Source organism: Macaca fascicularis, chromosome 8 (assembly GCF_037993035.2).
Source record: "Macaca fascicularis isolate 582-1 chromosome 8, T2T-MFA8v1.1".
In the NCBI taxonomy this organism is placed as follows: domain Eukaryota; kingdom Metazoa; phylum Chordata; class Mammalia; order Primates; family Cercopithecidae; genus Macaca; species Macaca fascicularis.
Window position 1 is genome coordinate 91,915,820 of NC_088382.1, and position 18,549 is coordinate 91,934,368.

Genomic DNA, 18,549 nt, shown 5'->3' on the forward strand with positions numbered 1-18,549 from the left:
GCTTAATAGATACTTAACACAAGTTTGATGAGTGGATGGATGGATGGGTGGAAAGATGAATGACAAAATATGTCCCTTTTAAAGAATAATTGCTTTGAATATACTATTAGTCTTGTTCTCATCATAATGCCAACAGTTTAAAGAGATTTCAATGACATGACTTTGCTGATCCTGGAAATAAATTTCTATATTGTATAAGTTTAACACAAAGAGCTAAAAAAGGCTTAAGTTGTGCGTTACATTATTTTACATTTCTAAGATTTGAGGAGTGCAGGGAGAGCTTAATGGAAATTCAAAGTGGGTTTGAAGGACATCTCAGTAGTTACTTGTAAATGCGAACGTTCTGTGTATCTTCTTCTAGCTCACTAAGGAGAAAAAATAAAGACAAAAACACTGGGGAAAAATAGATCCTGCATTTTAAATCACAACAAACAAAACTAATAAACAGAAAACTACAGAGACCTGTCAGTTGAAAGGAAGATGCAGCATTCATTTTATAAACAATTCACTACTGTGTCAACAGTCTGACAGAAAAAGAAAATAAACAATATTTTTCAAGAAATATCTGTTTTGTTGAATAAATCTTGAGCAATATGTTGTGTGAGCTGTATTGACTGGGAGTAACGGCCATGAAAATAAGAGACCATATGTCCAACATTAAAAAAATAAATTTTTGTTGTGATACATTTCCTTTGAAACTTGAAAATTGCTACAAAATAGTTAATATTAAGTTCTACAACAGAACATTTGAATAGATGTTTTCTATTCAAAATTAAAAGACTCTTTTCTTTGTAATGATGACAAAAGATATGGTGCTAGATATAGTAAGAGGCATGTAATTTTCTTTATATTAACAGCATGATTGTGGTTCTAAGTAAAGGAAGTCATGAATCTGAAAACAGATTAGGATTATTGGCAGGTAGGGAGGCCAGCTGATGTGATTACCCACCCAATTTATTTAAAATGCTTTTGAATGTATTACGAAGGTAATCAGATTAAAATTTTAATGTAATGGGATTTTTGTCATAGCTTGGATTATCCCAAAAGCAAATCCTTAGATTCATATTAGGAACAGATTACTTGGGGCTGATCTCAGAATGCTGGAGTGAAGGAGTAGGGAGAATGAGACAGGATGGATGAAAAACTAATTAAAATGGGTTATTGAGCAAAATGGGTTATTGAGTTGATTGTTACTCTAGGCAGTAACAGTCCTGCTCTGGATCTTTTGGGAAACTATGTAGAAGGAATCTCAGAATTGTCCCACTAAAGAATGTGAGTTTGAGGCATCCATCCATCCACTGAGACCATCTCTGACTGACTGAAGTTGCTTCTGATGTTTGAAGATCCTACACTTATAGAACTGTGCCTTTGGAGTAAGATGCCTAGGAACTAGGGCAGGGAAGTCTACAGTATGTTCAAGAACTGTCCACTACAGTTATAGATTAAGGTAGAGCTGCTCTACGGAACCCCTTGGATACCCGCTAGGTGTGGAGTACCAATAATGTCTAATATACATGTACATGTGCATTTAATGTATATTTTTTCCAGCTACTACTTTAAATATTAAAATGTGTGTTTTTGTAACTTAAATTGCTCTAAGGGATAGGGATGAGCTGAAGAAGATAACCCACTATTAAATAATTTGTAAAATTTAAAGCAAATCTGAAAAAGTGATTGATAGAGAAGGAGCGCCGTTGGACAAACACCACCACTTTTAAGTTCCAGCTCCCTTTCTAGCCTCATGCATTTCAAGGAAATCACTTCTCTTCTAACTACAAGCAGCCAGAAAGAGTAGACAGTAGAACACAGATAAGAGAGCTTGGGCACAGAAGGAGGTCGGGAGAAAGTCTCTTGGGTAACTGGCAAACTTCACCGTCATGTAATGGGCCCCAGTAAAACAGTGGGCCTTAATAAGGACATTCGTTTCGCTTCAGGTGCATTAAGATAGGGAAACTAAAAGCAGACTCGGGGGATATACCTGCAGCTGCAGAAGGATGTATGGGAACAGACACACAACTCTCCCTTCCAGATAAGCACAACAAAGAGACACAGAAGCAGTCTAATCCTCTGATAAACATTCCCACCCTGAATCCTTAAAAACTCTTACTCTGCATGAGAGTGTGGCTCTGACCTAACTCGGCCAGCCGCCACTCTCAGATTTGTTTAAAATAAACTTGTCCCTGTTGACTGAAAAGCCAACCTTCATGTTTCTCTCCTCTTTCTTTAATTCTTACAGTCATAATGCACTAGTAATGAAGTAAATACATATAGTAAAGATGTTCTGTCATCTACTATTGTTGCTGTTACTATTATTGTTAACAGCTGGAGATATTTGTCTTTAATATAATTGTGAAGATATCTTTCCAATAAAGACCTCCTCTTGTCATTTTTAAGACCGTTTATTTTGAGCTAATAAAACGGAAAAAGGCTTGTGGCATTTAAAGGAGTATCTTTGCTACTCCATTCTTTTGTTATGGATAGAGCAGAGCTTGTTTTGGGAATTGGAAGTCACTAATTTTTCTTTTTCTTTCCTTTCCTTTTCAATACTAAGCAATGTCTTAAATTTTCTGCAAATGTTATGTCAGCCAACCTTTAACTGATAATAATTATGAAGATTTTCAAGAAATATCTATTTCATCTTGAATAAATCTCAAGCAAGACGTATGTGAGCAGAAGGTGCTTACCATGGTTCAAGCACTCTTCTAAGGAAAATATCTATATTAACATATTTAACCTTAATTAAAACTCTATGAAGTAAGGAGAATTATTTTCTTTATTATATACATAATGAAGCTGAGACATAGTGAGGATAAATAGCTTCCCAAAGTCATAGAGAATAAGTATGTGAACTAGGCACCAGATCCAGCCGTCCAAATCTAGTGTCTGTGCTTGCAACAAAGCTGCAATGGCAGCGTTGCAAGTTTTGCAATAGCATTGCGAGGGGTAATTTCAGGATTTAAATCAGAGTGTGACTTAAGCCTGGATAGGTCTGATTCAAAAGCCTATGTTTTAATGGTTATTCGGCACCTTGTTGCTTCAAATTTCTTATGTCACTACTCCACCTTTTGTCCAACAGTATGTTTTTCCCAAGTGCATGTAGTGTCATGTTTCTTCACTCCATCTGTCTACTTGAAAGCCTTCAGTCATTCCCTATTACTTAAAGGATTAGGCTCAAATTCCATTTTATGTAGTTCCTTTTTACTTGCCAGCTTCACATTATTGCCAATCTTTGAATGCCATATTTCAGTTATATTGATGTTTTTTGCATTTACTCATTTCATACTTTTACCTTCATGATTCGCACATGATGATATACTCTCTGTTTGGAATGCCCTTTTCTTACTTTTTCATTTGATTTTACTCCATTTTTCTTAAAAGCATTAACTAAGATATAACCTTCTGATGAACATCATTTATCATCTGAGTCAGGACAAGTTTAAAGTGAATTAAGACTATTAAAAAATATATCAGGGGCCGGGCGCGGTGGCTCAAGCCTGTAATCCTTGCACTTTGGGAGGCCGAGATGGGCGGATCACGAGGTCAGGAGATCGAGACCATCCTGGCTAACCCGGTGAAACCCCGTCTCTACTAAAAAATACAAAAAACTAGCCGGGCGAGGTGGTGGGCGCCTGTAGTCCCAGCTACTAGGGAGGCTGAGGCAGGAGAATGGTGTAAACCCGGGAGGTGGAGCTTGCAGTGAGCTGAGATCTGGCCACTGCACTCCAGCCTGGGCGACAGAGCGAGACTCCGTCTCAAAATATATATATATATATATATATATATATATATCAGGACAACAAGTGTAAACAAGGACTATTCAGGGCAACTGGGACTCATGGACATTCCACTGATGAAGGTTTTCCTATCTCCTATCTTCCAATTTGAGTAACATACTCCCTTCTGTTGCTATTTTTTTTAATAAATAATATGTGATTTAAGTGATCTACTAAAAATAATGCCTTTTGGATGTTCATTGCAGTAGAATATAAAATTGTTGAAGATGAGGTCTTTATTTTGTTCCTTTTTGTATCACTTCCCGAGTTCAACTCATTGTAACACTCTACAAGAATTTGTTTAATGAATGAATTCAACATGCATTTTCAATAAGCTAACTATAGCAGGAGAGGGCAGGTTTATGGGACCATGGTTTAGTATGCAAGAGTGGTAGTCCTTGATACTGACACAACTTATATAAAAGGGATGGCCGAATTAGTGGAGGTTAATTTACTGACAAGGCTAAGAATTAGGGTTTGGTCTTAGGAGGAAGATTATCTGGTTTGAGATATGGTTTTATACTTGTATTACAACTGGATTAATGGGAAGAACTTACTGAGGTTACAGTGATGAGCAAACGGAAGAATAAGAGAAACATCCAGTTCAGAAATTTTGGCCGGTGTCTGAGCTAGTGTTATATCCTTCTTACAGTAAATTTAAACATTTCAAAATAATAGCATAAAAGAATATCAGTTCTTGGAGAGACTGGGGGAAGATGGCAGATAGGAGACAGGAGTAATGTGCAGCCTCCACATGGATGGACAGAACAGCATGTGGAGATTCATGCCATGATCTTTTGCTCCAAGAACCACTGTGGGAACGTACCAGGAAAACCAAAAATTTCAAGATCTTTTGAAAGAAATGACACACCACTGCAAATTCCATGAAACAGGTGGACAACTGCGAGTTCCCAAAGTGTGAGAGGAGGAGAATCTACCTCTGAACACACATCCCTACTGGGGAATCTAAAAGTCCAGATTATGGGAGAAGGATTTAACCTTACCTAGAGATTAAACAGATTTAGGGAGTAACACTAAATATAAAAGTATAAGCAGCAGGAGGAAGTGCTTTGGACACACTTTCAGTCTCCAGCTCAAACCCAAGGAAGCCATCGCTGACTGTATCTTACAGGCACCCTCAGGGAAGGCAGCCAGCAGAATTGGGGAGGGGTTGCCAGGTGAAGGAAGCTCCCAAGTTGAATTGGTAGTGGTTCCACTTGGCACAAATTTCATTCAGTGGAGTCTGGGGGACTAGCCGGAGCTGCTGTGGCTACAAATGAGCGCAGGAGTACAGTAGTGGCCAAACAGGGAGAGGCAAGGTCCAAAAGCTGTGCTTGCTTTCTCAGCAGGTTATCTCACAGCCTGGGGCAAGGTCTGAGTGGAGCACTGCCAGAGCAAGACTGGCCTCACCATCCGCATGGGAGCTGGGTGAGGCCTCTCAAAGATGGCTGTCCCCCACTTCCCTGGCAAACTATATGATGCAGCAGAGACAGCCAAGATCCCCTCTGGAACATAACCCCATTGGCCTGAGAACCAACCCCCTACCCACACAGTAGCCACAGAAATTGCCCCACCCAAGGAGAATCTGTACCAAGACTCACCTAATCCTGCCCCCACCTAGTGGTATTTCCCTGACTGCCCTGGTAGCCAAACACAAAGCATAGAAACCCTTGGGAGCTTCATGGCCCTGCCCATCACTTGAGAAACTAAAATACTTACCTTGGCCATCTTAGGGCAAGCCTAGAGCTCCTTGCTACTACCACAGCTGGTGCTCTGTTGAAAGTGCCACCTCCTGGTTGGAGGCCAAGCAACTCAGGCCATTATGACACTTCATGACAGAATGACCGTGATCCTAGGAAGGAGAAGACAACACCTAATTCTACTGTCTGCAACATCCTGGCTAACCAAAGGTCCTGAGCATGTCCACGTGACAACTTCATTGCTGTCATAACCAGCATTCAAGAAAGCCAGACCACTAAACATACCTACAACCAAGGACTCTCACAGAGTCTACTTCACTTCCCTGCCACCTCCATCAGAGCAGGAGCTGGTATCAGTGGCTGGGTGACCTGAAGATGGATCACATTATGGGAATCTTTGCAGACTTTCCTCAACACCAGCTCAGAGCCTGATAGCCCTGCTGGGTGGCTAGACCCAGAAGAGCAATAACAATCACTGTAGTCTAGCTCTCAAGAACCCCCATCCTAGGGGAAGGGGGACAGCACCACATCAAAGGATCACCCTGTGGGACAAGAGAATCTGAACAGAAGTCCTTGAGTTTCAGACCTCTCCAATGATATGGTGTGCCCAAATTAGAAGAAACCAGAATAGTAATTCTGGTACTATGACCAAATAGGGTTCTATAATACCCCCAAAAGATTACCCCAGCTCCCCAGCAATGAATTCAAACAAGAAGAAATCTCTGAATTGACAGAAAAAGAATCCAAAAGGTCAATTATTAAGGTACTCAAGGAGATACCAGAGTAAAGTGAAAACCAACTTAAAGAAATTTTTAAAAATTACAGGATACGGATGAAATGTTATCCAAAAAATAGATATCATAAAGAGAAAACAACTTCTGGAAATGAAATATACACTTAGATAAATACAAAATGCAGTGGAAAGTTTCAGCAATAGATTAGAACAAGTAGAAGAAAGAAATTCCGAGCCTCGAAACAAGGTTTTCAAATAAACGCAATCAGGCCAAGACAAAGAAAAGGGAATTAAAAAAATGAACAAAGCTTCCAAGAAATTTGGGATTATATTAAATGGCCAAACCCAAGCATAATTGATGTTCCTGAGGAAAAAGAGAAATCTAAAAGTGTAGCAAACTTATTTGAGAGAGTAATTGAGGAAAACCTCCTGACCTTTTTAGAGATCTAAAAATCCCAACACAAGAAGCTCAAAGAAGACCTTGGAAATTCATTGCAAAAAGATTATCACCTAGACACGTAGTCATCACGTTATCTTAAGTCAAGACAAAGGAAAATATCTTAAGAGCTGTGAGACAAAAGCATCAGATAAGTGATAAAGGGAAACCTATTAAATTAACAGCAGATTTTCACCAGAAACCTTACAAGTCCGAAGGAATTGGGGTCCCATCTTTGGCTTCCTGAAATAAAATAATTGTCAGTCAAGAATTTTGTATCCAGCAAAACTAAGTTTCATAAATGAAGGAGAGATAAAGTCTTTTTCAGACAAACAAAATCCTGAGAAAATTTGCCACTACCAAGCCAACACTCCAAGAAATGCTAAAAGAAGTTCTAAATCTTGAAATGAAACTTTGAAATATACCAAAATAGAACCTCCTTAAGGCATAAATCTCACAGGGCCTATGAAACAGTTACACAATGGAGGAAAAAAACAAGGTATTGAGGCAACAACTAACATGATGAATAGAGCAGTACTTCACATCTCAATATTAATGCTAAATGTAAATGGCCTAAATGCTCCAGTTAAAAGATACAGAATAGCAGAATGAGTAAAAATTCACTTACCAAGTATCTGCTGTCTTCAAGAGACTCACCTAACATATAAGGACTTACATAAACTTAAGGTAAAGGGGTGAAAAAAGATATTCCATGCAAATGAAAACCAAATGCAAGCAGGAATAACTATTCTTATTTCAGACAAAACAGACTTTAAAGCAACAACAGCTAAAAAAAAAAAAAAAAAAGACAGAGGCTCAAACATGTAATCCCAGCACTTTGGGAGGCTGAGGCAGACAGATCACAAGGTCAGGACTTAATAGATACTTATGGAAAATTTAGTCAACAACTGCAGTGTATACATATTTTTATTCAGCACATGGAATATTCTCCAAGATAGACCATATGACAGGTCACAAAACACATCTCAATAAATTTAAGAAAATCTAAATTATATTATATATCCCCTCAGACCACAGTGGAATAAAACTGAATAATAACTTTAAAAGGAATTCTTAAAACTATACAAATACATGGAAATTATATAATCTGCTCTTGATGATTTTTGGGTCAACAGGGAGATCAAGATGGAAATTTAAAAAATATTCAAGCTGAATGATAACAGTGACACAACTTACCAAAACCTCTGGGATACAATAAAAGTGGTGTTGACAGGAAAGCTCATAGCATTAAATGCCTACATCAAAAAGTCTGAAAGAGTGCAAATAGACAATCTAAGGTCACACCCCAATGAACTAGAGAAACAAGAACAAATCAAACCCAAACCCAGCAGAAGAAAAGAAATAACAACGATCAGAGCAGAATTAAATGAAATTGAATACAAAATACAAAAGATAAATGAAATGAAAAACTGGTTTTTTAAAAAAATGAATGGAATTGATAGACCATTAGTAAGATTAACCGAGAAAAGAAGAGTGAAGGTCCAAATAAGCTCAATTAGAAATGAAATGGGAGTTATTACAACCAATACCACAAAACTGGAAAAGATCATTGAAGGCTACTGCGAACACCTTTACATACACAAACTAGAAAATCTAGAGGAGATGGATAAATTACTAGAAAAAATACAGCCTCCCAGATTAAATCAGGAAGAAATAGAACTCAGAATAGACCAATGACAAGTAGCAAGATTGAAATAGTAATAGAAAAATGCCAAGAACAAAAAGTCCAGGACCAGATGAGTTCACATCTGAATTTTATTAGAAATTCAAAGAAGAATTCATACCAATCTTAGTGAAACTATTCCAAAAGGTAGAAAAAAAGGGAGTTCTCTATAAATCATACTATGAAGACAGTATTACCCTAATACCAAAACCAGGAAAGGATGTAACAAAAAAAAGAAAACTACAGACCAATATCCTTGATGAACATAAATTCAAAAATCCTCAACAAAATACTAGCTAATCAAATCCAACATATCAAAAAGATAAGAAACCATGATTAAGTGGGATTCATAACAGTGATGCACAGATGGTTTAACATATATGAGTCAATAAATGTGATACATCACATAAACAGAATTAAAAACAGAATCATCAGATTATCTCAATAGATGCAGAAAAAGCATTTGACAAAAATCCAGCACCCCCTTATGAAAAAACTCTCAGGAAAATTGACATAGAAGGAACATAACCTCAAGTCAATAAAAGTCATCTATGACAAACCCACAGCCAACATTATACTGAACAGGGAAAAGTTGAAAGCATTCCCTCTGAGAACTGGAATAAGACAAGGATGCCCACTTTCACTTCAACATAATACTGGAAGTCCTAGACAGAGTAATCAGAGAAGAGAAAGAAATCCAGGGCATCCAATCATCAAAGAGGAAGTCAAACTGTCACTGTTCACCAATGATACGATCATATACCTAGAAAACCCTAAAGACTCATGCAAAAAGCTCCCAGATATGATAAATGAATTCAGTAATGTTTTGAAATACAAACTCTGTACACAAATCAGTATTTACCAAGCCAACACTCCAAGAAATGCTAAAGGAAGTTCTAAATCTTGAAACGTCAACACCAAAAACAACCAAGCTGCGAATCAAATCAAGAACTCAATCCCTTTTACAACAGCTGAAAACAAACAAAGAAACGAACAAACCAACTTGGATATGTACCAAACCAAGGAGGTAAAATATCTCTACAAAGAAAACTACAAAATACTGTTGAAAGAAATTATTGATGACACAAACAAATGGAAACACAAATAGAAGTATGAAATCAATATTGATTCTACTCAACCCATGCTTATGGATGGGTAGAATCAATATTGTGATAATGACCATATAGTCAAAAGCAATCTACAGATTCAATGTGATTCCCATCAAAGTACCATCATCACTCTTCACAGAACCAGAAAAAAACAATCCTAAAGTACATATGGAACCAAAAAAGACCCTGCATAGCCAAAGCAAGACTAAGCAAATAGAACAAATCTGGAGGCATCACATTACCCAACTTCAAACTATACTACAAGGCTATGGTTACCAAAACAGCATGATACTGGTATAAAAATAGGCACATAGACCAATGGAACAGAATTGAGAACTCAGAAATAAAGCCAAATACTTATAGCCAACTGATTTTTGACAGAGCAAACAAAAACATAAAGCAGGAAAGACACCCTATTCAGCAAATGGTGCTGGGATAATTGGCAAGCCACATGTAGAAGAATGAAACTGGATCCTCATTTCTCACCTTAAACAAAAATAAACTCAAGGTGGATCAAAGACTTAAATATAAGACCTGAAAGCATAAAAATTCTAGAAGATAACATCAGTAAAACTCTTCTAGTTGTTGGCTTAGGCAAAGACTTCATGACCAAGAACCCAAAAGCAAATGCAACAAAAACAAAAATAAATAGATGGTATCTAACTAATCTAAAAAACTTCTGCACAGCAAAAGAAATAATCAGAAGAGTAAAGAGACAACCCACAGAATGTGAGAAAATATTTGCAAAGTATGCATCCCACAAAGAACTAATATTCAGAATCTGCAAGGAACTCAAACAAATCAGCAAGAAAAAAACAAATAACCCCATCAAAAAGTGGGCAAAGGACATGAATAGATAATTCTCAAAAGAAGATATACAAATGGTCAGCAGACATACGAAAAAATACTCAACATCACTAATTATTAGGGAAATGAAAATTAAAACTGTAATGTGATACTTCCTCACTCCTGCAAGAATGGCCATATTTTAAAAATAAAAAAAATAATAGACGTTGATGTGGATGTGGTAAAAAGCAAACACTTTTACTCTGATTCTAAGAATGAAACTGGTACAACCACAATGGAAAACAGTGTGGAAATTCCTTAAAGAACTAAAAGTAGAACTACCATGTGATCCAGCAATCCCACTACTGGGTATCTACTCAGAGAAAAGGAATTCATTATATGAAAAAGACACTTGCACGCACATGTTTATAGCTGCACAATTTGCAATTGCAAAAACATGAAACCAGCCCATGTGCCCATCAATCAATGAGTGCATACAGAAAATGTGGTATATATACACCATGGCATACTATTCAGTCACAAAAAGGAACGAAATGATGGCATTTGCAGCAACTTGGATGGAATTGGAGACCATTATTCTAAGTGAAGTAACTCAGGGCTGACAAACCAAATATTGCATGTTCTCACTTTTAAGTGGGAGCCAAACTGTGAGGATGCAGAGACATAAGAATGATATAATGGACTTTGGAGATTTGGGGGGAAGTAGTAGGGGAGGATGAGAGGTAAAAGTTTACACATTGGGCAGTGTACACTGCTTGGGTGATGGGCGCACCAAAATCTCAGAAATTACCGCTATAGAACTTACCATGTAACAAAAAACCACCTGTTTTCCCAAAACTATTGAAAATAAAAAACAACATTTTTTTCTGTATTCTGATTGCTTTTCTATGTGTACATACAGTAGAGATAATGTGCAAAGGGCTCTATTATATGTCCTTGCTATCACATCATACTTTAGGTGTGTGTGTTGACATCGATGCCAGTTTTTCCTATTAAGGCACATGCTATGTGAAGGATAGGGGACTCTGTCTTGTACATGCTTTTTACTCTCTCCACTGAATCCATTGTGATGTCTGACATATAGTAGGCATTAACTTCATTAAATGCATAAAAAGTTCTCCTTATTTTAGTCAGTTTACTTTCTATGTTTTGGCCCACCAGATCATGGATTGCATTTCACTAAATATGATTATGTGTTCAATGAATAAAAATAGAATTATGTCCATTTTTGGTTCACTGATCAATTAATATTTCTATTACTGTATTATAAGCTTTATAAGGGCAAAGGTTATGTCTATTGTGTATTTCTATATCCCTTGTAGTGAATACAGTAATTATGAAAATATGTTGAGTAAATGAATGAATATATTGGAATCCAGAAATTTTGGGTTGGGTTTTCTAAATTCTTTGTGGAGTCCTCTTCATGTGATATTTTTCTTCTGGGATGTCCTCTATTCTTTGAACAGTTCTAGTGGCTAAAATGTCAGTTCTTGCCTGTAGTATAGAAAACGCCCTACTTTCCTTGGTGCCACTTTTATGACTCTGGCTGTTTTTTCCTCTAAGGTGGTGTTTGTGGAGGCTTCAATTTAGAGTTAATTAATTCATATTTTATAGATTGAGAATAAGCCTGGAAGCATTATGAAGTGGATCATTTTTAGCATTCTCTCAACTTCCTGAGCTTTGTATCTCATTACTCACATCCTTATTCTAAAATCTCAGTGGCATGACTAGTACCCTCTCTTCCTCCCACACCTGACCTACTCTCTCTGATAAACACTTTACATTTCAGAATTATGGCCCCTTGATTTAATAATTCTCATATATTGGAATTATGGCTCCTTGATTCCCAGTGAGAGTGTGGGAAGTGGGATGCAAACCTCAGGCTTGAACTTAAGCTTTTAAAAACAGAAAGAAACACAGTATGTTTATTGGATGAATGAATGAATCAATGGAGACCAAAATAAAGATAAATGATGAGTAAGATCTTAGAATTTGTCAAGTAGCACTCAGGAGTGAAAATCATACTTTCCTGAAGTTTTATATTTCTAGCTGGTTGTTTGATTTGTGATAGATAATGAATTTCTTTTCCTTTTTAAGGGCTAGTTTCTACTCTGGGTACTCAAAAAAGTATATAATTAATTTAAAAATTACACATTAGTTTTATTTCAAATCGTCTTTAGATCTAAGAATCTGTGTTTATGTCTAACTCAAGTATGAGTGACTGTCTTCCTCTTTTCCTACTTTTCGCTATTTTATTTTATTTTATTTTATTTTATTTTATTGAGACAGAATCTCCCTCTGTCTCCCAGGCTGGAGTGCAATGGCACGATCTCCGCTCACTGCAAGCTCCGCCTCCTGGGTTCACGCCATTCTCCTGCCTCAGCCTCCCGAGTAGCTGGGACTACAGGCGCCGGCCACCTCGCCCGGCTAATGTTTTTGTATTCTTAGTAGAGACGGAGTTTCACCGTGTTAGCCAGGATGGTCTCGATCTCCTGACCTCGTGACCCACCCGCCTCGGCCTCCCAAAGTGCTGGGATTACAGGCCTGAGCCATGGCGCCCGGCCAACTTTTCGCTCTTCTAGTCACTCTTCACACAGTTTCTCAGATCACATTTTGAAGAAGAGAGAAAATAATTGAACTCATCTAGAAAAAAACATACCTAATACTCCAGTACTTAGTTCACATATAAACCACATTATTTTCTAGTACAAAAATTACAGAACATTATTCAATCCAATGATTTATTCAACACGTATTCCCTGAATGCATATTATGTTAGGATACTATATCGTGGTGTTGGATATAGAGGAGGATGTAAACTTGAACAAGAGCTCTTTGAGAAACTTTTGTCTGGTGAAGAAGACAGATACAATGCAACTGGTATTAAAGGAGAAGGGAAGGAGGATGTTTTTTTTTTTTTTTTTTTTTTATTATTATTATTAAGAAGACCACAGACAGAAAAATGTTCCTCATGATCAGAAGAGAAGTAAAATTATTTCCTTCGGAGGAAACAAAACACAAATAAAATTAAAGAATAAATGATTTGCCGGATGCGGTAGCTCACGCCTGTAATCCCATCTCTTTGGGAGGCTGAGGTGGGTGGATAGCCTGAGCTCAGGAGTTTGAGACCATCCCGGGCAACATGGTGAAACCTCATCTCTACAAAAAATACAAAAAATAGCTGGGCTTGGTGGCGCATGCCTGTGGTCCCACCTACTTGGGAGGATGAGGTGGGAGGATCCCTTGAGCCCAGGAAGCAGAGGTTGCAATGAACAGAGATCATGTCACTGCACTCCCGCCTGGGCAACAGATTGAGACCCTGTCTTAAAAAAAAAAAAGAAAGAAAAAGAATATATGATTTGTTTGAGAAGCAATAAGGAAGACTGAGTGGCTGGAAAGCAAAGGAGTGGGCCATGTGGGAGCAGGGTGGTTTCATTTGGAATTTCAAAGATGACAGTGACAACATGAATAGCAGTGATAAAGTGATGTGATAAAGGATTACCTACAGTAAGGGGAGACTGAAGAAGAGTGACATAGTTAATACTTGATCCATTGCATGATAAACATTTGAGGAACAGCCCTGGCAACGGAATAGAGAGGAAAGTGAAGTGTGGAATTTGTTTCTGAGATAAAACCTATCCCATGTGTGTGTTAAAGACGACTGAGGATTTCTGGGTGGATCCATCAGTCCTGACTTCTGGGGCTGCTTGAATGCCATGATCTTTTTGGCATGATGCTTTTTCCTTTACAATGTATATCTTAAAATAATATATGGTAACCCTAAAATATTATCTAGGCATAGTCACACCTAAGGGAAGGTGTGGTAATTTTACCTGTACTGGTAGTGATAGTGAAATTTTCACCCTGAAAAAGATATATTGCCTTCCTGAATCTCATGTATTAAGTAAAAGTTATTAGTAGTCAGTGATATTTCATGTCCTTGTTTTTCTGATAATAACTGGAAAACGAAAGTCTATTTGTTATTAGAAATCATCAAATAAATTCTATTCATATTACAACATAGTTCTCACTGTTAACGGTAGTTTCAGCTGGGCGGGATGAACTATTCTCTATTCACATGGAGTTCCTTCACCAGAAGCCAAGCGAATGTTGAAGCCATGCTTGTACAGCCTCCAGAACTGTCAGCCAAATAAACCTATTTTCTTTATAAATTGCCCAGCCTTGTGTATTCCTTCATAGCAATGCAAAAAGGATTAACACATCTATTAGTTCGTTAATTCATTTGTTAGTTTGTTCATTTTTTAGCTTCTATACTATCGCCAAAAAAAAAAAAAAAAAAAAAAAAAACCCGTTAATTAAGAGTCAGGACCTGAATTCTATTCAGCTTCTGCTAGGAATTCTTATAAATCTTGCCCAAGTTATCATTGTAGCTGAAATTGTAGATTATCTATCTATCTATCTATCTATCTATCTATCTATCTATCTATCACTATAATTTATTTATATATATTACACACACACACATATGTATGTGACTTTTTAGCCTGAACCTTACCTCCTACGTCTTCTTTCTCTAGGGTGCATATATATATATGAAGAAGAGGTAGGAAGTATAATGTTCAGGCTAAAAGGCTACAAGGAACTAAATGAAAACTTAAATAAAAAGATCTTGGGATAAAGAATTCTGAGTTATATTTTTGATATTGTCAATGATTCATTGCCTCAGGTACCCAGTTTATCTGAACACTCTGAAGAAGCTGTTGAAATACATGAACTCTAAAATAAAGTGATTCTAGAAAATTTTTTATTTATTTAAACAACTCTACTTAATAATAGTCCATATGTAATAACATGTTTATTGAATACAGTCATCCCTCAGTATCCATGGGGGATTTGTTCCAAGACACCCATGGATATCAAAATTTGCAGATGCTTAAGTCTCTTACATAAAATGATGTTACATAGTATTTATTTACAACCAGTGCACATTATTCTGCATAATTTAAATAATTTCTAGATTACTTAAAATATCGAATACAATGTAAATATTATATAAATAGTTGTTATACTATATTGTTTTTCTATTTGTATTATATTTATTGCTGTATTATTATCTTTTCTTTTTCAAATACTTTCAAATATTTTTGATCAGCAGTTGGTAGAATCTGCAGACATAGAATTCATAGATATGAAGGGCTGACTGCATATCTTATGGGCTAGGCAACGTGTTCATGTATTGTTTCATATGCTTTTTCAACAACTCATTAGGAATTTTGACTATCTCCACTTTAACAAAAAGAAAATGAGTTTTAGGGATTTCTAGCAAGATATTTCAAGTAATAAGTGATAGAGCTGGGATGTGTATGTGAGTGCGTGCACACATGTGTTTATGGTCATGTATGTATATTTATTGATTTTCTTATCCGTAGAAAAATTAATCGCCTAACATACAGATGCGCAAACAATCTTTTTCAAATTAAATGATGTGAATAATTAGAAACAGTATTGTTCTTGGACTTGTTGGGTATATGTCTGGGACTCTTGGTAGACAGCCTACATTTAGGTTGTTACTTGGGACAAAACCAGCTTTCCTGGTCCAGGATGGTGGTTTAGGGGACAGCTCAGAAATGAAGAAAAAGAAAGCAATATAATCTGACCACGTAACCAAGCACTGAGCTGTTAGAAGAATAAGTATATAAATGTGTGTTTTTTAAATCAACTATACTGTTGCCCAACCAAATATATATTAATTCTGAGCCTCTAAATTTTATTCTTTACAGAAAACCACCACTGATCATCTTTGGTTTGTTGATTATTTTTAGCCTACTAAAATTCAAATTTGGAGGCATAATTGCCTTTTGAATAATCAAGAGTTAAAGGTTAAAAAAATAGGAAAAGTCACAGGCTCTTATTTACAATTTCCCTATTTCCTATTGTTATCATGGATGTAATGTTCATGTTTTATTTATTATGCCTATTCTTCCTCCTTTTTTTTTGAACGTCACTAAGATATGTATCCCCAGGTGGTATAAGCAAACATGATAATCTCTTTCCTACTACTCACTATTTTGGGAAAAAGAATAATTTTTGAATTGATTTTGTACTAACATCTGTCACAGCTTCCAATTCAGCTCTTCTTTAGAATTCTTGTTATCTAAAGAGTTATGTAACTTTTAAATGCTTTTTTGAAGCAAAACTGGAAAGTCACACCTGTCTTTATATGTTACTTCTTACCATTAGTGTCTTTTATTTTCACATTTTTCTTCTTTTTAAGGATTTGCCTTATTCGATTTTTTTTAGGCATTTTTCAAGAAGCTGCTGGAGTGCTTTCCCTACTTTTTATTTAGTGGCTTCCTGCTGTCAATTTTTGGTACTAGAAGTAACTCCATTGTTACTATCATACATGTTTCACAAATTTATTCCCATATCATGATTGATGTGACAATTATAAATCTGAGAACCTTGGCTTAGTGACTGGGCAATTTTTGTTCAAATATTTGTCTTTTAATTTGTCCTTAATTTCCTTGGAAATAAAAAATGCACATAATAAAGTTGCCATGAAAATCTTATGTCATTAATTGTCTTTGGATTAAATGTATTGTGTATGATTCTGGAACGGAAAACAAAAGTCCAATGGGTGAATGCTACATGTGGAAAGAGTAGATTTATTATGGGAATAACTCTATACAATTACAGCTGACAGAATTTTAAATGATAATCAATTTTACAACCTTAGGGATATTTAAGAAGATACTTAATAATCTCTTGCCTGAGATGTGATAGAGGAGGTTTATATACATATAATCTAAGCAGAGTTGAATTAGGTAATTTAAGTAATTGAATTAAGTAATTAAGTAATTTAAGATGTTTTTCTGGCTATATGTAAACATATTTGTAGTCACGTACCTATGTGTATATATACACATATTTATCTAAATTGTGTGTGTGTATATATATATATACCCATATTTATCTAAACTGTATATGCAAAAACACACACATATATATGTGTATGTGTATATATATATGTATATATATACAAGGGTTTGGGCATAAAATGCTGAGTAGAGAGAGAAACTATGGCATTCTAATAAAAAATGAAACCGAACTCTTTGAGAAATACTTCTGTACCCAATATAGAGTAACCCATAGATATACACTGAACACACTGTACCACCACTGACACTCGATGAACATCACTGAGACTGAATCAATAACTAACTGATGTGGTGCTAAAGAGTCAACCAGGCAACCAACAGACTCATTGTGATTTGTGGATTCCTAGAAGTGGCAAGTGATAAAATGGAAACCCAAATACTGAGGAGGCAGGACAGAAAATATGGTTCTTCTATTGGAACAGATCGAAAGGAATCTCCTCATTGTTTCTAAGGCAATACATGTGAGGTTTCTATTGAGGTTTAGATTGAGAAGGAAATAATTTCTTTTTTATAAAAGTTTTTTTTTTTTCTTTCCCCAGAATGGTTTTAGGAAAAGAAAAGAGGTTAGTGCACGTTCCTAGAAAACTGGAGATCAGACACAAATCTTGTATGTCTACTTAGTGATGATAGAGGGAAATGCCTGGAATGAACTAGGTTCATACTTGAAATCTATTACAAAATAAATGTGAAACTTAACTAGTGATATAGTACAACGTGTTGAACAAAAAGACATAATTTTGGTGTTTTTGAGGATACCGCCTCTGTATGCTTATAGGTAGAAATCTGGGAGGTGTTATAGCATCATATGTGTAAATTTCTATTTTTCAAATGTGTGAATGCTGGTATCCAAAATGGAACTCTTGAATTAATAAAGCTGAATTGAGGAACTCTTCTGAAGTACAGAGATGCTCCTGGTTCAACTATGTAGCAATCTGTGAAAGAGCATTTATACAGTGTACCAATTTATTTTTAAATGTGGAATCTAATAATATCCACATCTTCTGATCACTTTAGCCAGGAAGAAATGTTGGAAGCAAATCATAGATAAAATTAGTAAATCACAAGTTAAATGTTTCTTGCTTCTTTTTCTACCTCCTTCAGTTGATGATTGATGGATGAATCAAAAACTTGTACTAGAATAAAAATTAGAAAGTGGCTACCTTGGATGAATGAGAAAAAAACATCTAATCTCAACATAAAAGTATACAGAATGAACAAGTGACAATATAACCAAATTAATTTAAAAGCAGCAACAACAGAATAGGTTTATATTTTTGCTTTAGTGGGAGCTGCACTACCAACTTTTGTATTAGTATAAGCATGGAAAAACTAGCACGGGCACTCAGACTCTTGCATTCATAGATAATCCTCATTTTCTAACTGTGAAATGATTACTATTACATAATAA